The sequence below is a fragment of the Tupaia chinensis genome, unplaced genomic scaffold (genome assembly GCF_000334495.1).
Source record: "Tupaia chinensis unplaced genomic scaffold, TupChi_1.0 Scaffold000294_2, whole genome shotgun sequence".
Classification (NCBI taxonomy): Eukaryota; Metazoa; Chordata; class Mammalia; order Scandentia; family Tupaiidae; genus Tupaia; species Tupaia belangeri.
In genome coordinates this window covers 859567-885519 of record NW_006159780.1, presented here as the reverse complement: position 1 = coordinate 885519, position 25953 = coordinate 859567, and the positions used below count along the sequence as shown (strand labels likewise).

At 40.3% G+C, this 25953-nt stretch overlaps 1 pseudogene; it reads left to right on the top strand.

Moving 5' to 3' along the window:
* The first annotated feature begins 17825 nt into the window (after positions 1–17825).
* LOC102477880 (glucosamine-6-phosphate isomerase 2-like) overlaps positions 17826–25953 on the top strand; it is a 20519-nt pseudogene continuing 12391 nt past the window's right edge.

The window sequence follows — 25953 nt, the reverse complement described above, 5'->3', positions numbered from 1 at the left end:
AGGGCAAGGTATGCAGGATGTAAGAACTGGAAAATTATTTGCTGAGAACATGTATGTTGATGTGCTTGATTGAACCAATGCACAGTGTATTTTGGATGGAAAATTCATTTGTGTGTTGTGATGGTGTATAGTGAATTAATGTAGAAAATAAAATTAAAAACAAAAACAAAAACAAAAACAAAAAAACAAAATCAAAAGAAAGAAAAAAAAAAGAGGAGGGTAAGGAAAACTCTGCAAGCTTGGTCAGATAGGGGGCTGGTAGTTTCGCAGGAATTTAGAGGATTTTTCAGTTGCAGGTGATTGCCAGAGGTGACGTCAGAGCGAGTCTGACATATCTATTTCCCCGGTTGTAAAAGCTTTTCTTGAGATCTTTACCCTGGGTTTTCCTATTAATCTGAGAAAGTTTACTTATTTCCTTAGGTAAGGCTCATCTTGAGTCCTGTTTATTAATACTTGCTTGCTTATTTTCTTATGAACTCTCCCCAAGTTCCATCTAGGGCAAACTTCTATAATAATTTGTAATTTATCTGACAAAATTGACTAGTTTTTATTTACATAAATAATGGAATGAATAACATGATTGACGATGCATCTATTGTCTTGTTATTGCTTAATTAAATAAGGAGCACTGTTCTAGATTGTTTTCAAACTGGTATAAACACTGAATTGCCACAGACTTTGATATATACTGTGCTAAGTACCCCAAGGCAGATATTCCAGCCTGATGGTGGGTTTGGCATCTGGAAAAAATGATGAAGAAATTGGAAGTCATGGGTAGCTGTGAACTGAGAGGCACAGTTGTGCATTTGGGAAGAGAAAGGAATCCAATACAAAGAATTTTCTGCAGAACAGAGAGGAACATTCCAGGGAGAAGTTGTACAAATGCATTGGGTTAGGTTGAAGTTTTCTGAGGGGTGTGGGATGGGAATGAACCATAGGAAAATATGCAAAACAAAAAATTCCAAAAGAGGAAGAAAACAACTACAGTACTGGATGGATACAACTTGAAATCATTTCCAATACCCATTCAAAAAGGAATAATGACTAAGTCAAGTCTTCCTGGGGAAAAACAAAGAGAGCAAATGAGCACAATAAGCTATTGTTTACCAAGGTTCCACTGGATATGGAGTAAAACAGGGATGCATAGGAATTAACAAATGAAGAAAAACAGGAGTAGAACTAACCTAGGCCCCTTGAAGAACATGGTCTGCTCTAGTCCTGGAAGATATTAACTACAGAGAACAGAAGGCCTGGCATTAATGGAGAGTTTGCCAGGGACACAAACCCAGGAGATGCACAAAGACCAAGTGCTCTGACACACCCAGGTGGGCCTGAACAACGTAATGGGGAGAAGTTACAGAGGGAGCAGAATCAGGTTTTAGCAGAGGGCCTGCTCAGAGAGGGCACATGCTGGAAACTCCTAATTTTTTTATCTTGAGCAAGTTATTCTACCTCATCTTATCCTACACTCACAAAACGGACAACTCCATCTCTCTGGAGTTTGCAAGAATTAAGTGATCTAACCCATGAAGGTGCCTGTGGGAATTTCTGACCTGCATGTGTGTGTTACATGGTACCTATCAATATTGTCGGGGAAAGAATTCTCCCTCCCACTCCGATGTTCAGTGAAAAATCATTGACAACAGGCAGATTAATAAGAGAAAAGGCATGCGGATTTATCTTAATGTATGCATGTATGCATGGGAGCCCCATACACGATAGAACTTCAAAGTGGGCCCAGATGGTTGTGGCTTACACATTCTTCCATAGGAGAGAAGAAAGTGAGGTGCAAGCAATTTCAGAGTAAATGATTTTTAGAGAGAAAGAATGGGCCCAGTGTTCAGGTGAATAAAGAATTCCTTCGCCAGTTGGATGTGTCATGGGTATATAGACAGATATGAGCAGGCAGTCCTGGGAAATGGTAGGACATTCCTCATAATTCATAGATTATCAGGGGATATAATCAAACTCCTTTCTCCCAGGAAAGGGAAGTCTATTTTTTTATTACCTAAACTTTCTTCAAGGAGTTTAGGGAAGGTATTACCTTCCCTCCTGCTGTTCTGCATTTGCACACAAAGAATTCACCAAGATGCTTAGTCCACATCCTGTTTCCCACTTGGGCCGATAAACTGATATGGGCAGAATCATCCCTATGAATGCTCATACTGTCAGGTCCACACTGCGCATGTGCAACTGGACAATCAAATTCCCTTAACCTGAGGAAAAGTACTCAAGTGCAGGCTAAAGCCGGTGAATTGAAGCAAAGAAGCCATCTACAGTGACAGACCTCCCCTGCTAAATATTCACAACCAAACCTCACAATAAAAGTAACACCTAACCCTATTCTTAGCACAGTTTGTCCTCAGACAGCTGCCCACCCACATGCCTTTCTGGCATGGGGTGTATTTTTTTTCCTGTTAAAAAAAATCTTCACTTTTTAAAACAATCTTCTCTTTTCCTACTTTACTCAGGTTTATGGGTCTTCCTGGGTCTCAGGGTGGGTCTCTAACCTTAGAGATCTGCACCCAAAGAATCAAGCATTTCACACAAAGTAGCTCAGTTCTCTCCTCAGATAAAGAATGGGTCTGGACACAATAGCTCATGACAAATCTCTCCAGGACTGTCAACGTGCCCTAGTCTTTTCCCGGAGATATGAGTTTAGTTCATGAAACCTCAGGAAGGAGGCTAAAGGGAATGTTTTCCTCTTTGGAGGGTCCAGTCTTTAACCAGGTAATGGGACATAAGAGTAAAGCTCTTCCCAGCACTTTAGGAAATAGAAAAGATCGAAGATGATGGACAGAGAGGGAGATGATGGGAGAGGTCTGAGGAGGAGTTTGTCTGTTTCTAAAGCCTCTCACATGCCAAAGTGCCATACTTTGAGGTCCTAGTAACTCAGTAACCAAGTTATGATGAAAATCAATGAGGGGAACCAGCGGGTGGCATAGTGGGACTCCCATATGACTGACAGTGATTGGAGTCCCAGACCTTGCAGCTTGAAACTTACACCAGGGGTGTGTGTGTGTGTGTGTGTGTGTGTGTGTGTGTGCACACGCGCATGCCCAAAATCCTGAGAGGAGAATGGAGAAGGGATTGTGGAATGGCCATCCCCCCAGGAGGAGGTGATTTCTCACTTTCTATCTCTCCATTTCTCTGTCTCTCTGGAGAGTGCACTTGCCCTATAGCAAAAATCTCTCCAAAATATAAATAAATAAAAAATAAATAAATCATTGAGAACAAATGTGTAGTAGCTTTGGCACTTTTAATACTTTTAATTCACCAGAACTTTCATGAACCATAATCTATCTATCTTTCTTTCTTTCTTTCTTTTTTTTCCAGAGGTTTTTGCTAAGCATGTATGTGCTCGCCTGAAAGACAGAGACAGAGAGACAGAAAGCAAGAAATATCCACACACCTCCCCCCACCCCCCGCTCAGGGAGGATGGCCACGCCGCAGTCCCTTCTTCATTCTCCTCTCGGGATCTTGGACACACACACACATGCGCCCGGCGTGAGTTTAAGCCACCAGGTCCAGGACTCAAACCACAGTCAACTACATGGGAGTCAAGCAACATAGTCATTACACTAACTTCTGGTCCCAAGCTCTTCTTTATAGTAAAATTCTTTTGTTCTTTAGAACTTCTCTGGAGTTTCCTTTACTAGTTATTAGGAAAATAAAAGTAAAATATTCAATCCTATTAACTCAATCCTAACTATCATTTATGTGGAGTATTGAATAATATCTACTTTGTCATTTGGGTAAAATTGTCTAATTTCTTAATGCCCCCCTCCCCTTGCCTGCTTCTCTCTCTCTAAGGAAAAAAACATAATTCGAGAGATCCTCAGGGCACCTGGAAAGATGTGAGACCTTGGACTGAGAAATTCACAACCTAAGCTGTGTCAATGGAAATAATCAACTCTGTAAAAATAATAATTAATTGGTTTATTTCTAAGCAGAATATGAGTGACCTATACCCAGAGAGGAGGTGAAACATGACTTTCTCAGGGTGGTCGGGAACAGGTATTTGATTCTGAGAATGAGAGACAAAGTTTGGAATTTAGCAAAGAGTTTTTCCATTTGTCTGGCCCAAAAAGGCAGGACATGTGGAAGGTGGGGGGCTTGTAGATTATAGGTGGGTTTTATAGTTTTTAGGTTGATGATTAGAAAAGAATGGTTGCTAAGATCAGAGAAGAATGTACATTAATGGAGATAAGGAGATTTAATATACATCACGAACATACCATGCTAGGGACAAGATAGGAAGAATCCTGTTATCAATGGGTCAGAATGCTCTGTTAATATTTCTAGGCATGACTCCCTCCAGGCCCTCAGGAAAGAATTTGGAAAAATAGGAAAAAGAAGTCAGACTTCTGTCTTCAGCTGGCATGTGGGCAATGCCTTGTAGTTCAGTGGTTAAGCACTGTGCATTGGGAGCTGGATTCCACACGACCTACCACAGTTCAAATCCTGGTCTTATGACCTCACATGGGGCACATTTGTGTGCATGCCCAAAATCTTGAACAGAAGAAGAAGTGAGAGAAATGGATTGTAGCATAACTACACCACAGTGGGTGCTTTCTTTTCTCTCCCTTTCTCTCTGGTAAGTAACATCATTAAAAAAAAAATAGTAAAGACAGAACAGAAGAAAATATATTTCCAAATTACACATCAGTTAACAAATTTGTATTTATAAAACAGTTTTACAACTCAATAATAAAAAATTAATAACCAATTCTTTTTTCTTCAAATTAAAAAAAAATAGATGAAATGCTTAGATGTAAATTATTTTCTCAATTTTGTTAGAATACTGCAAATATTTTACTTAAAGACTATTATCATGTTTTTGGAGAGGTTTTTGCTATAGAGTGCGTGTGCTTGCCAGAAAGACAGAGAGAGACAAGGAGATAGAAAGCGAGAAATCATCCCCCGGGGGGATGGTCACCCCCCAATCCCTTCTCCTTCATTCTCCTCTCGGGATCTTGGGCACGCATGCACATGCCCCCAGCATGAGTTTAAGCCACCAGGTGTGGGACTCAAACCGTGGTCAACTACATGGGAGTCCAGCAACATAGCCATTTCGCCAACTGCTGGTCCCTAAAGATTCTTTTTTTTTTTTTAGCTATGGGAAATAATTGTGCTAGAATACTGTAAATGTTTTATTTAAAGACGCATTTTCATTTTTTTAAGTTGGAGATGTAATTCTGCAATGGTAGGTATGACACAGTATATGACATTTATTTTCCTGCTCCTTTGTTCTGGGATTCTTTCTCAGAGCTTCCTATTATCTCCAGGTGCATGTATAAATTTTACATCATTCTCATCACTCCCATGCCTTTGACTTCTGCATTGCAAGAGAGAACTATGCCATACTGATTGTAGTAGCTAAGATTTGTTGTGTATTTTTGATATTTTAGTCACTGGTCTAATTACTTGAAGAATTTAATAGTATTTATTTACTCCTCACCTATGAGACTAGTATTACTTTATTTATAAATGAGGAAGCTAAAGTAAAGCATGGGTAATTACTCTTGGCCAGGGACCAGGAGTTGGCATAATGACTGTGTTGCTGGACTCCCATGTAGTCTACGGCAGTTCGAGTCCTGGACCAAGTGGCTTAAACTAATGCCGGGCATGTGAGCATGTATGCCCAAGATCCTGAGAGGAGAATGGAGGAGAAGGGATCGCGGCATGGCTATTGCCCCTGGAGGGTGATTTCTCGCTTTCTATCTCTCTGTCTCTGTCTTTCTGGTGCACGCATGGACTCTACAGCAAAAACCTCTAAAAAAAAAATAATAATACCCTTGGCCAATTCACTGAGTTGGTGGCAGAGGGGATTTGAGCCCCTACAGCTTTCCTATAGGATTTGCATATTGGCTGATAAAGCTGCTAAGATGCTGATATGGTTGTTCTCCCTACTGTCTCCTATTTCATTTTAGTTTTCTAAAATCCTGCCTTATTTTTACTAGCCTATATCATATTTCATTCTTCTTAGTTTGGTTATGCTTCATCTCTGCCTGATAGTGTTTATTGGTAAGTACATAAATCCAGTAATTTTCTTCTGTACAACTTTTTAGTTTTCCTCTTTTATATATATAGTTCTAGGACATTTAATTTGCTGTGTCAATCAAATACTCAGTCTTCATTTATTTATTTAGTTAATTCATCTGTTTATTTCTTCCATGAGTGAGAGAGAGACAGAAAGAGAGATAGGTGTCCCCAAGAGTGTCCCCACTCCAGGCCCACCAGCCTGGTCAGACATGCACACACATGCACCTGATGTGAACAAAAAGGCTAAGGACCTTTGCATGTGAGTCCAGCCTCACAGAGCTTTGCGCAACCTCTGAGCCACTCCATGTCCCTGAAAGGCTATCTCTGTTTGCACCCTGGTGGAAGGCCACTGTTACCCTAGCAACCACAACAAAGAAGGAGTCCAGAGGCAGAGGCCTTGGATGTTGGCAGACTTAATATGAATACTTTGAAATGTGTCCTACGTGAAGCGAGTTTTCTAATTACATTTTTTTCCCTGTGTTTCATTTTCACAGACAGACATGTAATGCATTCCCTTCAGAAGCTGCGTGTGGTACTGGAGCTCCCGTCCAGGAAACTCTAGTTACTGGCCGGCTGTGTCATTTAAACAAAGTTGAACCTGCATTCACTACAAGGCTGGTTTTTGCTCCACTCTCATCTCCATCTCTCATGTGGCAAAATGCATTGCTGAGACCTGTGATCATTAGAATGCTTACTACTTGCCTAAGGATGTGAGAAAATAGAGTGTTGCTTTAATTCGCAGAGAATTGTGTATCATTTAACTGCTGATTTCACAACTGTGGGTTATGCTAACCCTGGAGCTAAGTCAAGTGTGCTCTTTCCTTTATTGTTCTACCTCCTTCTAGAACCTCCTATAGTGTAACTAAGAAAGCAGTTTTAAATAGTGAAACACAGCTAACCAAATGACCATGTTTTTCCTCTCAAGGCAGGTTAAAAACAAAGTACCAAACCTGTATTTACGTCTGCCTAGAGACAGACTCTTAGATACTTTTTAGATACTCACTTTCGTCATTTGCAGTCTCGCAGTAACTCTATTGTAGTTGGACATAGAACTAAAAATGGAGAAATATTTATAAAATGCCCAGCATAGTGGAAATAACTGAAAAAAGGGGAAGCTATTATTTTATTGTTATTGTATTCATTACCAAAAACAGTGAATGTACTTGATAATTTATTGTATTCAATACCAAAAATAGTGAATATTCTTGATAATTTCTCTTTGAGGACTTTAATAAAATAATGTAAAAGGAAACCAAAAGAGAACTTACTGATGTGGAGATTTGAACTGCTTATTCGGTGAACCCAACATCAATTGCCTAAAACTGATAACTGATAATCAGGAATAATGTCAGAGTAATCAATATAAGCCTATACCAACGAGGCAAATGCTTGTAGTGCAGTTTGGTACACTTGCCGTTTTATCTTCTTCAACTGTACGCTTAGGCATTGGGTAAAATTGCCTTAAAGGAAAACCAGCCTCTCCAACAATTATTTAAAATCAGAGCTGGCCTGTTTCAATGCTCCCTGGGATCTTTGAAATTCTAGGTTTAACTAGGTTGTTCTGAATCCTGTAATTCTCTCGATTTAGCAACAAAGATTTCCTCACAGTGCTTTATAATTTACCAAGTAGTTTTTTATTTAATTCCCACAGCATCCCTGTTGTGTGTGTGTGTGTGTGTGTGTGTGTGTGTGTTTCAAAAAGCACATGGAAAATGCATACTGTGAAAAAAAAATTGCATGGATTTCAAAATATTTTTGCACCAAAACATGAACTTTTTGAAGTCCCCTCATATGCATGTCTTTTATATTAGAAAACTGAGGTTCATGGGACCAGCAGTTAGCATAATGGCTATGTCGTTGGACTCCCATGTAGTCGACTGCAGTTCGAGTCCTGGATCCGATGGCTTAAACTTACGCCGGGTGCGTGTGCATGTGTGCGTGCCCAAGATCCCAAGAGGAGAATGGAGGAGAAGGGATTTCAGTGTGGTCATCCCCCTGGGAGATGATGTCTCACTTTCTGTCTCTCTGTCTCTCTCTGTCTTTCTGGTGAGCGCACGCACCCTATAACAAAAACCTTTAAAAAAAAAAAAGAAAAAGAAAACTGAGGTTCATAGAAGTGATGAGCTTGTAAGGCTACATGGCCAATGCGAGAAAGAGGCAAAATTTAAATTTAGTTCTGGCTGATTCTGAAAGCTCAGGTTCTTAAACATTATATTTCATTTCTGAGGTCAGTTAGTTACACACAGTCCAAAGTATTCTGAACACCTGCTCTTAGGTCATTGTCTTAATCTAGAATTGTGTTCCTAAACAGAAATACTTGAGACTGGGTAAATTATTGGGCTCAAGATTCTGACAGCTGGAAAGTCCAAGGACATGGGTCCGACATGTTGCTATATCACAACATGGCTGACAGAAGTAGAGAGAGACAGAGAGAGGGAAGGAGGGAGGAAAAGGAAACACACTTTTCTGCTGCTTCTATCTGTCCTTCTCACATACCAGCTAATTGCAGTGTGTCCACCCATTTTGAAGGCAGCCTTTTCTCTCATAACTCTGTCCAGCTATATGTCCTCTGTGACCAAAAGTGAAGTAGAGAATTTCATAACATTTACTCTCAGAATGTAATTTACAGATTACATCAGCAGAGGCTGATTTGCCTTACCTTGTGGCAGGCTCCATCTCCCCTCCTCCCAGGCGCTGGGACGGTTCTGGCCTCAGCTGCGTGCTCTCCTGCTGCCTATTGCCCCACTTGTGCTGTGCTCTCCCCAGCCAGCTGTGGCTTCTTAGGAGCTTCCTGAACACTGGGGCAAAAACCTGAGAGGAATGGCTGAATATTCAGGGGCTAGGCGATCGAAGGTCACTAGCATTTCTATATTATGGGCAATGCTGTAGCTATTATAATCACACTTTAGAGAGTGCGAATAACTGCCTCACCTAGGAATTTAATTCAACCGGAAACTCTTCTTAGGTTTAGTATTTAGTAACTTCGAAGTCTAGTGGTGGTGTGGAGGGGCACATAGACGATGCCAGGTTGTGCTCAATTACACACTCGGGCAAGGTCTCACTACCTCCTCATGCCATTACATTAGAGACCTAATTATGAAACGGATCCTTGGGGAACCATGTATGATCTTCGCCATAGCAGTCATGTGAGAATCATAGCACAGAGTTGACCTAGGATGACTGGTGGAACGTCTGACTCCCAGGGTGGAGAGTGACCATCTTTCTTTGGTCTGGGCTTCAGATATTGAAGTTTGGGAAGTCACCTTTTAAGTTCATTTACAGATGACCAGCTCTGAGGAAGTGATGCACATAACAAAGCTTCGAGACTGATTCACACACTCCAGCCCTGATTCACTAATGGGTACTGAACTGTCTGCTTGCTGTGAGCACTAATCCCCACTCTGTGCAAAGCATGCTGCTGTTTGGTATGTCCACAGGGACACTAAGGCTGCAATGCGGAAGCAGTTTGCTGAGTGCAGCACCTGAGCAAAGAGAACTGCATTCCTTCCAAGCACATTTCTGGATATTATTATAGGTTACACAAGTAAACCTTTTCTAATATTTCAGGAAAAAAATAGGTTGATCATTTAGATTTGATTTTTAAATGAGTAAAAGGTTGTGAAAGTCTGGTACAAACTAAGTTAACTTGGAGTGTTTCATTAAATATTTATAGAGACAACAACAAATGTCAACAATAAATAGCATCTAATGTTAACTAAGTGGGCCAGACCTGAACGTAGACATTGGACATGTATTACCTTATTTAAGACTTATAAGTACTCTTAGTTGTACTCTTTGTACTAACAAAGAAAATTAAGATAGAGGGGTCTGGGGCCAGCAGGTGGTGTGGAGTTTAAGGCACTAGATCCCCCATGGCTAAGTAGTTAGAGGCCCAGACCAGTGGCTTGAAATCATACTGAGCCCAAAAACTCTGAGAGAAGGGATTGTGGCAGGGCTATCCTCCCGGGGGGTGTTTTCTCACTTTTCCTCTCTCTGTTTCTCTCCAGCATGCACACACCGTAGGACATAAACCAATTCTCTCGATTTAGCAACAAAGATTTCCTCACAGTGCTTTATAATTTACCAAGTAGTTTTTTATTTAATTCCCACAGCATCCCTGTTGTGTGTGTGTGTGTGTGTGTGTGTGTGTGTGTTTCAAAAAGCACATGGAAAATGCATACTGTGAAAAAAAAATTGCATGGATTTCAAAATATTTTTGCACCAAAACATGAACTTTTTGAAGTCCCCTCATATGCATGTCTTTTATATTAGAAAACTGAGGTTCATGGGACCAGCAGTTAGCATAATGGCTATGTCGTTGGACTCCCATGTAGTCGACTGCAGTTCGAGTCCTGGATCCGATGGCTTAAACTTACGCCGGGTGCGTGTGCATGTGTGCGTGCCCAAGATCCCAAGAGGAGAATGGAGGAGAAGGGATTTCAGTGTGGTCATCCCCCTGGGAGATGATGTCTCACTTTCTGTCTCTCTGTCTCTCTCTGTCTTTCTGGTGAGCGCACGCACCCTATAACAAAAACCTTTAAAAAAAAAAAAGAAAAAGAAAACTGAGGTTCATAGAAGTGATGAGCTTGTAAGGCTACATGGCCAATGCGAGAAAGAGGCAAAATTTAAATTTAGTTCTGGCTGATTCTGAAAGCTCAGGTTCTTAAACATTATATTTCATTTCTGAGGTCAGTTAGTTACACACAGTCCAAAGTATTCTGAACACCTGCTCTTAGGTCATTGTCTTAATCTAGAATTGTGTTCCTAAACAGAAATACTTGAGACTGGGTAAATTATTGGGCTCAAGATTCTGACAGCTGGAAAGTCCAAGGACATGGGTCCGACATGTTGCTATATCACAACATGGCTGACAGAAGTAGAGAGAGACAGAGAGAGGGAAGGAGGGAGGAAAAGGAAACACACTTTTCTGCTGCTTCTATCTGTCCTTCTCACATACCAGCTAATTGCAGTGTGTCCACCCATTTTGAAGGCAGCCTTTTCTCTCATAACTCTGTCCAGCTATATGTCCTCTGTGACCAAAAGTGAAGTAGAGAATTTCATAACATTTACTCTCAGAATGTAATTTACAGATTACATCAGCAGAGGCTGATTTGCCTTACCTTGTGGCAGGCTCCATCTCCCCTCCTCCCAGGCGCTGGGACGGTTCTGGCCTCAGCTGCGTGCTCTCCTGCTGCCTATTGCCCCACTTGTGCTGTGCTCTCCCCAGCCAGCTGTGGCTTCTTAGGAGCTTCCTGAACACTGGGGCAAAAACCTGAGAGGAATGGCTGAATATTCAGGGGCTAGGCGATCGAAGGTCACTAGCATTTCTATATTATGGGCAATGCTGTAGCTATTATAATCACACTTTAGAGAGTGCGAATAACTGCCTCACCTAGGAATTTAATTCAACCGGAAACTCTTCTTAGGTTTAGTATTTAGTAACTTCGAAGTCTAGTGGTGGTGTGGAGGGGCACATAGACGATGCCAGGTTGTGCTCAATTACACACTCGGGCAAGGTCTCACTACCTCCTCATGCCATTACATTAGAGACCTAATTATGAAACGGATCCTTGGGGAACCATGTATGATCTTCGCCATAGCAGTCATGTGAGAATCATAGCACAGAGTTGACCTAGGATGACTGGTGGAACGTCTGACTCCCAGGGTGGAGAGTGACCATCTTTCTTTGGTCTGGGCTTCAGATATTGAAGTTTGGGAAGTCACCTTTTAAGTTCATTTACAGATGACCAGCTCTGAGGAAGTGATGCACATAACAAAGCTTCGAGACTGATTCACACACTCCAGCCCTGATTCACTAATGGGTACTGAACTGTCTGCTTGCTGTGAGCACTAATCCCCACTCTGTGCAAAGCATGCTGCTGTTTGGTATGTCCACAGGGACACTAAGGCTGCAATGCGGAAGCAGTTTGCTGAGTGCAGCACCTGAGCAAAGAGAACTGCATTCCTTCCAAGCACATTTCTGGATATTATTATAGGTTACACAAGTAAACCTTTTCTAATATTTCAGGAAAAAAATAGGTTGATCATTTAGATTTGATTTTTAAATGAGTAAAAGGTTGTGAAAGTCTGGTACAAACTAAGTTAACTTGGAGTGTTTCATTAAATATTTATAGAGACAACAACAAATGTCAACAATAAATAGCATCTAATGTTAACTAAGTGGGCCAGACCTGAACGTAGACATTGGACATGTATTACCTTATTTAAGACTTATAAGTACTCTTAGTTGTACTCTTTGTACTAACAAAGAAAATTAAGATAGAGGGGTCTGGGGCCAGCAGGTGGTGTGGAGTTTAAGGCACTAGATCCCCCATGGCTAAGTAGTTAGAGGCCCAGACCAGTGGCTTGAAATCATACTGAGCCCAAAAACTCTGAGAGAAGGGATTGTGGCAGGGCTATCCTCCCGGGGGGTGTTTTCTCACTTTTCCTCTCTCTGTTTCTCTCCAGCATGCACACACCGTAGGACATAAACCAAAATGAACAATAATAAAGAAAAGATAGAGGGGGACATTAGATAGTCTGCCTAAAAGCACACATGTAGTGGGAAAAAATAATTTGAAAGCTGGTTGTTAATGCCAGGGCTCTTAATTTTCATCTCTTTACATTGTGTCATTCCAGGATGGAGTTAACAATAAGTAAAATTAAAGACTCTGTTCCGGTAGAAAACTAACTACACACACACACACACACACACACACACACACACACACACACAATGTCTGTCAAATTCATGTATTGAAATCTTAATCCCCAAGTGGTAGGTAGAATGAAGCTTTCCACTTTATTCTTTTTCAAAATTTGTTTGGACATTTTAATACCTTTAAAATTCCACAAAAATTTTACAATTGGTTGATTTCCCCAAAATCCTGCTGGGGTATTATCTGAATTTGCATTTGCATTTATTCTATGTCATTTGGAAAAATCAATATCTTAATAATATTAAATCTTGGGATCAGCAGTTAGCGTAATGGCTATGTCACTGAACTCCCATGTAGTCGATCACGGTTTGAGTCCTGGACCCGGTGGCTTAAACTCACTCCGAGCGCGTGTGTGTGTGTGTGTGTGTGTGTGTGCGCCCAAGATCCTGAGAGGAGAATGGAGGAGAAGGGATTGTGGCATGACCATCCCCCCTGGGGGGTGATTTCTCGCTTTCTATCTCTCTGTCTGTCTCTGTCTTTCTGGCAAGCGCACGCACCCTATAGCAAAAACCTCTCAAAAATAAATAAATAAATAAAATGATATTAAATATTTCACTCTGCTAACAGTATATATAGTATCATTTTTTCTCTCTTAATTTTTTCTTTTAATGGCTTTTACTTTGTAAGATTTTCTAGGTATCACCCTGTTACTGATTTCTATAAAATCTGAGATGTCAAGGGGAAATTCAACATTTAAAAATTTTTCACTCTTTATTTTATGGCCCAGACTATGGTATATTTTGGTGACTGTTCCATGTGCACTTGGGGGAAAAATGTGTGTTATGATATTGTTGGGCCTGTTACTCTAAAAGTGACAATTAGATCAAGTTGGTTTTTAGTTTGCTCAGGTCTTCTATATTCTTACTGATTACTTTATATTTATATTAGAAGGAGGAGTGTTGAGGTCCCCAACTATAATTGTAGACTTGTCTATTTCTTTCAGTTCATAGATTTTTTTCCCCCATAGAATATTTTGAGATTGTCCTGTAAGATGCATAGACTTATATAGTTGCTATGCATTCTTAGTAAATTAGTTCTTTTGCCATTTCGTAATTTCCTTTTTAATCCCTAGCACTAGTTTGTGTTCTACAGTGTACTTTGTCTGGTGCTAATTGACTACTCCTGTTTTTGTCAGCATGCATGACAAATTTTCACATTCAATATTTGTCTTTTTAATGTTTTTGGTAAAACATGTGTGTGATTGATAGCCAGAGAGAGACAGAAACAGAGAGATGGAGATGCCCCCTTCATGGGGCATGATCATGTTGCAATGACTTCTCCTCTATTCCTCCTCCATTTATTTCTCTCTCTCTCTCTCTCTCTCTCTCTCTCTCTCTCAATGCACCAGAGAAGAGTGGATGCACTCACAGAGAAAGAGAAGGAGCGAGAGAGAAAGAGTATCCCCCCCCCCCGACGGGACCTGATCATGCCACAATCCTTTTTCCTCCATTTCTCCTTCCTGTTAGGATTATGAACATGCAAGCACAGCATCCAGCATGTTTTTCAAGCCACTGAGGTGGGATTCAAACTGCAATCAGTCATGTGGGCTCTAGCTCCCTATGTATAGGGGTTAACTGTTACACTGCAGGGTTGTCCCAAGATAAGTCTATTTTTAACTGATTTCTTCTAGCAGGATATAGTTAGTCTAGTAATTTTATCCTTTTAAACAATCCCTTTATTTAACTAATGTATTTAGACTGTTATTTAATATATTATTGAAATGTTTGTATTTAAATTCATCATCTTGCTGTTTTATTTTTGATTATATAAGTCTCACAAGTGTGTACAACTCAAATCTATGTTCCTATAATATTGCAGAACATTTCATAGTCCCCAGAAATGTTCTCATGTACCTCCCCCACAATCCTCATCAGGTAACCAATGATCTCTTTATATTACCACAGATTGGTTTTGTCTGCTTTAGAACCTCATTTAAATGAGATATTACAATATGTATTATTATTGCCTCTTTGAACTTTCTGTCTCTCCAAATTTTTTTATTTTGAAATAATCCACAAAATAACATCAAAATTGCAAAATCATGCAATGTACTTTTTTTTCCCTAAACCATATGATGATATTTCCGTTTCTTGTGTTGAATACTTTAGTGTATATTTTCTACAAGAAAAGAGCATTCTCTTACATGTAGACAGTACAATTGAAATGATAAAAAGAGGCTGAGCCATGATGGTAAGTACTGGTAGATGCTGCTGCTCTGCAGGCTGAGGCCACATTTTGACTCCCAACCCACCCTAAAAACTGAGCATGGTGGACTGCACCTATAATCCTAGCCACTCAGGAGGCTGAGGCAGGAGGATCACAAGCTACAGGTTGATCTGAGCAACACAGAGAGTCCTGGGCGAAGACAATCCTGGAGGCTGGAGGGTGGCACAGTGGTAAAATGTCACTCTGTACAATGACACTTTGTAAAGCTGACCACATATTCACATCCAGGGTCACTTCTGGAGACCTCCTTCAGTATGTAAGACTTGTGTGTGCCTATGCTCTCCCTCCACTTGGAATGGTTCCTGTCTTCCTCCACTTTCATAACCTTGATACTGTACATTCTCTTCATATCAAGTATTGCATAATTCAATTTGCTACATAATTGCTGAGGTCAACTTTAGCCATTTGTTAAAGTTTTATCTGCCAGGTTTCTTTATTAATTACACTTTGTGATTGGTAAATGTTTTGGGAAGGATGCTTTGGACCTATGCAAAGATCCCATTTCTTAATGACTTTTCAATGTACTCATTCACTTGTTTATACTGATATAAATACATAGTTTCCTATTAGAGTTTATCCATTGGGTCATTGTTACTGTTATGGTAATTAATGATTTATTTATCTTTTAGGTTTTTGCCACCAAGCACATGAGTTGCCGGACTGAGACAGAGAGAGGGAAAGTGAGAAATCACCCCTTTTCCCCCCCGTAGGCTGGCCACATCACAATCTCTTCTCCTTCATCGCCTCTCAGGATTTGGGGCACACATGCGCATGCACCCAGTGTGATTTTTTGAGTTCCTGGGTCCAGAAACTGGGATTGGTCATGTGGGAGTCCCGGCCCTTAGCCACCATACCACCTGCTGGCCCTTACGGTCATTATTTTGATGATCAAATTGTTCCTAGTTTCTTTTTTTTTTTTTTTCCACGTTGTCTGCTCTATCCCTTTGCATGTTGCATTAATCCTTGAGCATACCTTCCTTTTGGGACAAGAGTTTCAAGTTTACCTGGTACTTTTTCTCAGTCCTAGACTCAACATTTTTCCAAGACTGTCAGTTACACTGAGTCGAAAATAGTATTTAGCACCCAAATTCTGGGTGCATGGTGATATGGGGTTGGACATTGTGAAGGTGAAGTGAACATTCACACTGTGTTCCTTGCTATTAAGATATTTCTAAGATTCTCTCAGTGGACAGAGCTAGGGAATATCTATCTATGAACACACACATATTTATGTATATTTATTTCAGTATCTGTATATTTATCATCTATCAGTAATCTATTAATCATCTATTATCACCTATCATCTATAAAATCACCTATCTTCTATCACCTTTCATCTATATAATCTCCATTTATTAAACAATTGTCTATCACTATCTATCTATAACCGAGGTTGAACACCACAGTTCACACAGATACTTCCACTTCTAACCCCAAACTGCTAGTTCTTACTAGCTTTCTTCCCTTCTATATGGTAGACCTCTTTTCCCAACAGTGAGTAAGCTCATTTACCCTTTTCTTAGTTTATTTGAATATTTAATCCAATATGTCACTCTCCTCTGCTGCCACTCTTCTCCGAAGAGAGGAGAGTCCCATCTCACAGCCAGCATGGCCCACCCTGCGCAGAAGTCCACTTCACCTTCACAATGTCCAATCCCATGTCACTATGAACAGCTCCTAGCTAACAATCCATCTGGGATAGAACTTCTTGTGCTAAACTCTCACTACATGATGTTCCCTAGGCCAGTTCTCATATGGATGTTTCTTTCATCCTGGAGCTCCAATATCCAACTCTGGATGACCTCAAGTGAACTGATGCCCTGAGCATCATCTCAGTTAGGCTCCAACCCCATATGCAGGCCAGCCCTACAATGCACACCTTTCTTACCCTATTTGGGCTCCAAAATCCTATGCCAAGCTGCCTTTGTGTGTGGATGCTCTCTTCCATAGGTGGAATGTATTGTGTACAATCACAATTCATAATCACTGCTTTGGACCTGCACCATGGCCCTGTATGGGCACCATGTATCCCCTGTTGGGATTCTCAGATACCCAGACTGGAGTCCATCCTTACTGCCTGGATACAGGGGACCACCCCTTTTCTACCGCATGCACTCCCTTCTCCTCACATCAGCACCTCACATCAGAAAGCATCTCCAGATAAAACTGCCCTTACCCTGGACCCTAATGCTAAATGCCAAGTCACTCCAACTCAGGGATGGCCACTTCATCCTACTGGAGCCCCAAGATGCTGCACGAGAGTTAACCAGACCATCTACATCCTCAGCTTGGCCTCTGCACAGTAGACTGGCCCTCCACTGGGGTACCCACCTAGCCTCTCTACAACAGTGACCTCTCAGGCCAGGCTGCCCCACCACTGCATAGATTACCTCCTCACCTCCCTTGGGATATGATGTGGGGCTGTGAAGCTACAAGGAGGCCTTCTGTACTGTGCTAGTGGGCTGATGCCTGGGATGAGGCAACTATTGAGGCATTTCCAGCTCCCTCAGTTACATGAGTTCTGGAGGCATAAACAGATGACTCCTATGTGGACCCCATTCTCAGTCTGTCCAAATACTACCATCCAGGTTTAGAGGACCTCCTCTGTGAGTGCCCCTCACCTTATTCATTCCTGACACCTGCTTTAGTCCCTTGCAGCCCTGTTCCCCAAATGCTAACATGGTTACCTTCCTGCTGTCCACATAATGGCTTAGACTACATTACACAGGAGTGGGAATGGAAAGGGAAGTGAATAAGAAAACTGCCCACAATACTTTGTTTAGCATTTCCACTTTGCAAAAGGTATTCTCAGTATGGTTTGGCTCTTCTGTAACAATGAAGGCAACATCCAGCTGCCTCCCCTCCTTTGCAGCTGGAATGTTGAGCACTGAATCAGCACAGGCTGGGGTTGTGTTCCTAGCCAAAACTTTCTACTGGGAAGTGTGAGTGCACAGATTTTACAAGGACTTTCCATCTGTGTACTGTGGCTTGGATTTTGCACCTGGCCTTTTGGTGGCTGTAGAGTGTGTTGTCCTGTGCTATGAGGTAGAGAAGCTGGTCACAGAGGTGCATAAGTGCTGTGACTCCAGTCTTGGCTCCACTTCTACAGATGTGTGGGATTGCCTCAATGACCAGAGATGCTTGGGAGTGGGCATCTTTCCTCCACTTATTCAGGGGACACTTCCACATAGCCCAATAAGCATGGTTCTAATCAGTCAGCTTATTTAAGACAATTTACCTGGTTCAGTTGGTATTTAAATGGCTAAGACTAGAAAAAAATTAGTCATTACTCATTTAGAGAGAGAAAGAGAGAGAGAGAGTAAAAAGGAGAGAGAGGATTGAAAATAATCAACTGTAAAGAAAAGAAAGCTGGATCTTTTGTTAGTGTATTTGGTGAATATTGAAACTTCTACAGCAGATCAATTCTCTCCCTTCTTTGAATTCATTTCCTGAATTGCCAGTAGTCTTCAAAAAGTGCCAAATGAACTCTATCTTAAGACAGGAGTTCCATTCTTCACTGCTCTTCTTCTGTTCTACATCCTCATTTTTTATACCTCCTCAAACTTTGCTGCCTCCCTGGCTTCATACACGTTCCCTCCTTAATGTAGCCAAATCAGAGGACATGTTCTTTGAAGTTTTCTGCTTTATCTACATATAGAATTAAACACTCCCTCCTGTGACTGCAGTTTGAGTCTTGGACCTGGCAGCTCAGCTTGAAATACACTGTGTGTGTGTGTGTGTGTGTGTGTGTGTGTGTGTTTGTGCCAAAAATCCAGAAGGAAGAATGGAGTAGAAGAGATTGCAATGTGGCCATTCCCCCAGGGGGTGATTTCTCACTGTCTGTCTCTCTGGCTAATTAATGCATAAATCTTTTTTAAAAAATATTGTTGTTTGTTTGCTTTAGATTCAACATGAAGAAATGCAACAAGAACGATTACCTCCAGCCTACTGCTTTGGGACCAGGAGCAGAGGGTGATGGGCCGCAGTGTTGCAAGTGTTAGAAAGCAGGACCACTTGACCATAGAAGGCATGAAATGACAGCCCACATCTTAATTACATGAGCAATCAGGAATGTTGTAGGTTCTAGGTTTGAGAGGAGCCAAAGTGTCTTGGACACTGGGTTTTTGGTCCATGGAATGGCTTCATGTGTGAATGAGGTTTTAGTCACAGAGACTTTGGTTGAAGTCTTCTGCTTTATCTACATTTAGATGATGTCTCATGACATCATCAGTCATGAGAACATACTTCAGACAGATAAAGCAATGGCAAAAATATCTTGTAAGGTATGATTAAGAAGCCTACATGGTAGATTACAGAGTCTTCGAAAATGAAGGTTTAAGCACCCGAGGGGTATCTGCTTCTGATCTTCACTTGTGTGGAGGTAGATGGACCTTTAGGGCAAAGTTCATCCTTTTTGGCATGTCCCCTTGACCAGAACCCTGCCTATATCTCCCAGCTCAACTTTCAGAGCTGTAAAGACCACATTCTAAGTTTTAACTATGTCGTCTTAGTTTAGTTTCCTCTGATACTCTGTTAGTTCTACCCTGAAATCTCTGGCCACACTTCTCTTGAGACCATTTCCTAATTATGAAACTCCTAGCAGACATTTAAACTAAGTTTTGGGGCTAATACTCTTGGACATCTTTTTGACATTACAGGGAAAAATTATGATTACTAAATTTGTACATTTGCTTTTAGTTGGTGTTGAATTATATCATTCACATTGCGTTACCCAGTTGAAACTGTTTGTTTATATATGCTCTCGACTCAGTAGAATATAAGACTGAGGACAGAAATGTTTACCATATGTATTTGTATAATTCTAACTAATAGCGTAGTGCTTGGACAGCTAACAATATTTTAGTTATTGTTATTACTATTTTTAATTATAAATTAATAAATGAGTCTCAATTTAGATGTCTTTTTTCTTTTCTTTTCTCTTCTTTGTTTTTGCTGGTTGGAAAGTATATAGACTTCCTTGATGAGGCCATTTGAAGACATTCAGGCTCAATACAGACCAGTCCCTTGGAGAAATGCATTGTTCTTTGAAAAAGAGTATTAGGAATACAATACGACTGTCACACCTTGTTAGAGAATTAGTTCATTTTAAATGGACAAACATCACTATTACATTGTTTGAAAACACTGATTTTTGAAGTCCCTTCTGATCTGACACATTAAAAAAGAAGAAAGAAAAATAAAAAGAAAAAGAAAGAAAAAGAAGAAAGAGAGAAAGAGAAAGAGAAAGAAAGAAAAAGAAACTGGCCTTGGGCTTGTGCTCCATGTGGTGCCTGGGTAGATCACAGATTGCTTAGTGTTTGGATTGTTCCTGCTTTTCCAGTGTCCTAAGAATCAGTGGTTCCACCAGAAGAATACCTTTAGGATCTTATAAAAAAAACCTGATAGGTCTCCACAAGAATGGTGAGCTGTCTTTTTTGTTTTGTTTTGATTTTTTGAGAGATTTTCACTGTAGGGCGCGTGCGCTCGCCAGACAGACAGAGAGAGACATAGAGACAGAAAGCGAGAAATCACCCCCCAGGGGGGATGGTCACGCCGCAATCCCTTCTCCTCCATTCTCCTCTCGGGATCTTGGGCACGCACGCACACGCGCCCGGCGTGAGTTTTAAGCCACCGGGTCCGGGACACGAACCGCTGTCGACTACGTGGGAGTCCAGCGACATAGCCATTACGCTAACTGCTGGTTCCCCCGTGAGCTGTCTTTTAAAAATGTGAAGACCTTTAATATAGAGGAATATGTAGGATTTCCAAGAAATCATCCTAAAAGCTTCCAAGTGGAATAACTTTCTTAAGCATACTAATGTAGACCCTAAAAATGCATATGTCCTGGATGGCAATGCTGCAGATTTACAAGCGGAATGTGATGCTTTTGGAAAGAAAATAAAAGAAGCTAGAGAGAGAGATTTTTTTGTTGTTGGAGGGTTTGGTTAATAAAAGCACTAAGAACTGTGCCAAATAGGATCAAAATATTACCATTATTAAAAGAATTGGTTTGGATGGTCATATTGCTTTCAACGAGCCAGGATCCAGTTCAGTGTCAAGGACAAGATTAAAGACCTTAGCAATGGACACCATTTTGGCAAATCCTAAATACTTTGATGGAGATTTATGCTAACTATGGCTCTAACTATTGCTGTGGGAACAGTGATGGAAGCTCCAGAAGTACCAGTCAAAAAGAGTGCACACAGGCTTTTGCCCTTACAAAGTGATAAAGGAAGTCAACCATATATGGACTGTTTCAGCTTTTCAGCAGTTTCCCCAAACTATTTTTGTATGTGATGAATATGCTACCTTAGAATTAAGAGTTAAAACTGAGGGACTAGCAGTTAATGTAATGGCTATGTCGCTGGACTCCCATGTAGTCGACCACGGTTCGAGTCCCGGACCCGGGTGCCCAAGATCCTGAGAGGAGAATGGAGGAGAAGGGATTGTGGCATGACCATCCCCCTTGTGGGAGGGGGTGATTTCTCACTTTTTGTCTCTGTCTCTCTCTGTCTTTCCGGCAAATGCACACGCCCTATAGCAAAAAAGTCTAAAAAAAAAAAAGGAGTTAAAACTGAAATACGTTAAAGTTGAGAACTGAATTTCAAAAGCAGACTGTGAGATGTTCTGTTGTAGATAACAAAACTTAATATGGTTGTGGAGTTGATTGCCACACTGTGGCCTACTGAACATAGGCCTGGCGTCGACACAATAGCCAGTTCTTTGAAGGAATACAGATTTCTCACTTCAGATAATAGTAACTTTCAGGGTAGTTCCTTGCTATTTTTTCATGAGAAGAACTCTTCAGTCTCTATTTTCAGTGAACAGGTTTTTTTTTTTTTTTTTTTTTTAAGAGATTTTCACTGTAGGGCGCGTGTGCTCGCCAGACAGACAGAGAGAGACATAGAGACAGAAAGCGAGAAATCACCCCCCAGGGGGGATGGTCACGCCGCAATCCCTTCTCCTCCATTCTCCTCTTGGGATCTTGGGCACACACGCACACGCGCCCGGCGTGAGTTTTAAGCCACTGGGTCCGGGACACGAACCGCGGTCAACTACATGGGAGTCCAGCAACATAGCCATTACACTAACTGCTGGTTCCCAGTGAACAGGGTTTTTTTGAAATCCAAAACCTAATAAAATACTTTACTTCTATATCGAATATACAAAATTAAATAATATCCCCCAAATTTGTTTTCTGTTTTTTATGTTTACTAGTCCCACCATGACCTTTGTCCCCCAAACCTACTTTTACAACATAATCAGTGGATAAGATGGATCTCCACTCTCTCATTTAATCTTCACAATTTCAAAAAAAAACGATTCCCATGTATTGAAATGATAATGGCTAAATGTTAAAGCAGTGTGGAATAAATTCTCCAAGTAAGCAGGAGTTTGACCACCCAGACCTCTATATGTTGATTTTATTTTTTTTTCCTATAGTCTTGTTCAGTAATTCTCAAACTTTATCAGGTTGTATTTATTATACAAAACAAACAAAAACAAAAGCAATAAAACCATGTATGCTTGATGAAATGGGTGGTTTAAGAGATTTTCAAGAGATATTTTGACTACATTCAATTTAGAACCCATTTTCTAATTAAAGGTCAGCTCTGTGTATAACATACACGTAAGCAATATAAATAAGTATTCTTTATAAAGCATCTGTATGTATGTGGCTGATGTAACAATTTTATAATTGATCGTACAGAGAGATTACAGTGTGTCGTATGTATGTTCCTTCTGTTATCTAAAGTACATTTCTTTTTTTTTAGAGAGGTTTTTGCTATAGGGCACGCATGCTCACTGTAGAGACAGAGAGAGAAAGAAAGAAATCACCCCCCAAGGGGGATGACCATGCCGCAATCCCTTCTCCTCCATTTTCCCGTCAGGATTTTAGGCGTGCACACACACACACACACACACACACACACACACACTCAGAATGAGTTTTAAGCCATCAGGTCCTGAACTCAAACTGAGGTCAACTATGTGGAAGTCCAGCGACGTAACCATTACACCATCTGCTGGTCCCATAAAGTACATTTCTTCGATTATATTCAGTGTATGTTTAATCATCTTACTCTAGTGACTAGATATTTAACATATATTTAAAAATATGCTGAACAAATTATAACTGTGTTTTCTGGCTATCATTGCTTAGACAAGGTTTAAAAAGTTGCCATTTGTTACTGCCTGTGATGTACTGATCTTGCATGAAATTGGGATGTGTCTTAAATTGGTGTCATATCTTACCTCATCTGGTAGCAATTTTTTCTTAGTGTTACTTAAAATAATGGTGTATCTTATAGTCTACAACGTCTCATGTTCAGAAATGTACTGTGTAATATTAAAAATTATCCGTCAGGGGCTAGCAGGTGGTGGGGTGGTCAAGGTGCTGGATTCCCACATGGCTGACTGTGGGGTTCAAGTTCTGGACCTGGTGGCTTAAAAGCCACACTGGACACATGTGCATGTGTTTCCAAAATCCCAGGAGGAGAATGGAGCAGAAGGAATTACAGCATGACCATTCCCCCTGGGAGGGGGTGATTTCTCACTCTCCTTTTTTTCTGTCTCAGATGAGCATGAACCCTATAGCAGAAACAAAGCAAAACAAAACAAAAACAAAAATTATTATTTAATATAAAGGAAACTAGTAACTCACAGTTCATGTTCATGTAAATCTGTGACTATGACAAAAATATGGAATGTGGTATTTAAATAACTGAAGTTAGCAAGTACTGCAAACATATTTTCAAATTTAAATATGCTGTCAATATAGCTTTGTATTTGCAGTTATGTGTGATAAACATTTTTCTGTTTCACTAAATATTCTTCTAAAACATTTTAATGGATACATGAATAGTCAGTAAGATGATTAATTTATTTAAATATTTATTGTATTTGTTCAACAAATTATTTCCAGTCATTTATGTTTTTATCATTTTCTTATTTGCTTACTAAACACATCCACTTAATTTGAAAAATTGTTAGCTTCTTTGTAATTTGACAGCTAGAAACAGTAATAAGTTGTAAGTAGGACAGAGCTTTCGGATGGGGTTTTATTAATTCATATATATTTACATGTAGTCCTTTGAATTTCAACAAAAATACTAGATTCCTTGAAGTTAATATAAGGAATCCTCTTCCATGAATTTTATTGTCAGTTTTAAGGAGACTCATTTAACATATCCATTTTCTAACACCAGTAATTCCAAAATAAACTTCTGTACTAGTCTAAAAAAATAAAAACAAAAAACTCCCTGATCTTTGAAAAAGTGTATGGATAAGTGAATAACTTTATGGAAAAAAAATACAATATCCAATTTTTTGGGAAGAGATTTGCTAATGATTCTGAAAATGTTAATACAAAAGAAAATAGTCACGGTTAGGAGACTTTTTGCTCTTTCATAAGCATCTGGTTTTAATAATATCTTTCATTGTGTATAGAAAATAAAGGATATTTGGTGGTGGGTCTGGATGCCTGTACAAGCCAGTGACCAGCAAGAAGGGGACATGTTGTTCTATCTACTTGTGCAAGTAGCTTCCTTTACTCCAGTGAATAAAGCAAAACAATAAAACTAGGACAGAGTGTTTAATCAGAGACTAGCAGCTATTAACAACTCAAGAAGGAACACTTGTGTTATGGAACAGTGACAATGAAGATTAGCATCCACCCCCAGGCTGTAATACTGTAGCATTTGGGGATCACTAGGCACATCTCACATGCTAAACAAAGCTGACCCTGTCATCACCCTCAGATGGACTTCGTAGTGGAGCAGTTTGTATCAAAAGCCTCACATTACATTCTGGAAGTCACACTGAGGCACTCTTTTATCATAGCTCCTATAGACTCCAGAATCTACAATAAGCCTGATCACCCATGTAATTACCATTAGCACTAAGCGAGATAAAAAGGTGACTTTGTGTCCATCTGGAGCCTTCTTAGTTACAAACCAGACCTACAGGTGGACCCTGAACATAGCCATGGCACCCTCAATCCAAGAGGGACCAGTATTTCTAGGCCATCTACCTATCAATATCCTAAAGAAACGTCCTCCCTTATCCTCAGCTTATCCTGAATCCCCTATACAATGTTCCATGTAGTCAGCTAAAGAGCGACTATGAAATGAGGGAGAGAGAAAGGAGGAGAAGCTGACGTGGATCCAGCTTGACTCTTGTTTACTTTGCTTGACAGTTTCTAGAAACTAAAACTATGGTCTTCATAAATATTTAATTTACTTTTCGATTTCAGGCAAAATCAAAATGTCTCAGCTGTAAAATGACTGTATGAAGTCAGTTGTGTCTAGGTATAAAGAGGCTCCCTGAAAATTTTACTCTATTTCTTTACAATGTAATTTTGAGTAAGTTGATTTTGTCACTTGACATTATTACAGACACTTGTAGACTTTATTTATTTACCTTCCAGGAACATTTTGTAATGCAAGCTTATCCTGGCAATGTGAAGCAGGTTAATGTGCACTGCTTACTAATTTATCTGAGTCTGGAGAGAGAACACTCACACAAGTTCCATAAAGTGGATTACTTATAGGTAGGCACAAGAGACTAGAGAAATCTAGGAACCTAGTTCCCCAGGACTCAGGAAAGCTAAGCCAGGCAGATGAGTCTCTTCTGTGCATGGCGGATTGCACTGTAGCTGAAAGACTCTGGAGAGTAGTCCTTCCTATGTTTTAAACCTGAGGGTATTGCTAATTGGGCTACAGTTTTGAAGGACATTCTATTTCTGACAGTGAGTAGAACTGGAACAGACCCCAAGGAAGTTGCATTACCAGCACATTTTACACTTATTCCTGAGAACTACAAGTGAGAAAAGAAAGGGAACTGGGTTGCTCCAAGACCACCTGGAGAGCTGCCCTGCCCTGCAGAAATTGCATCATATTTCACATAAACTAATCTCATACTTCTCCCTTTCAAGTAAAAAAGAGTACGTGGTTTTAGAATG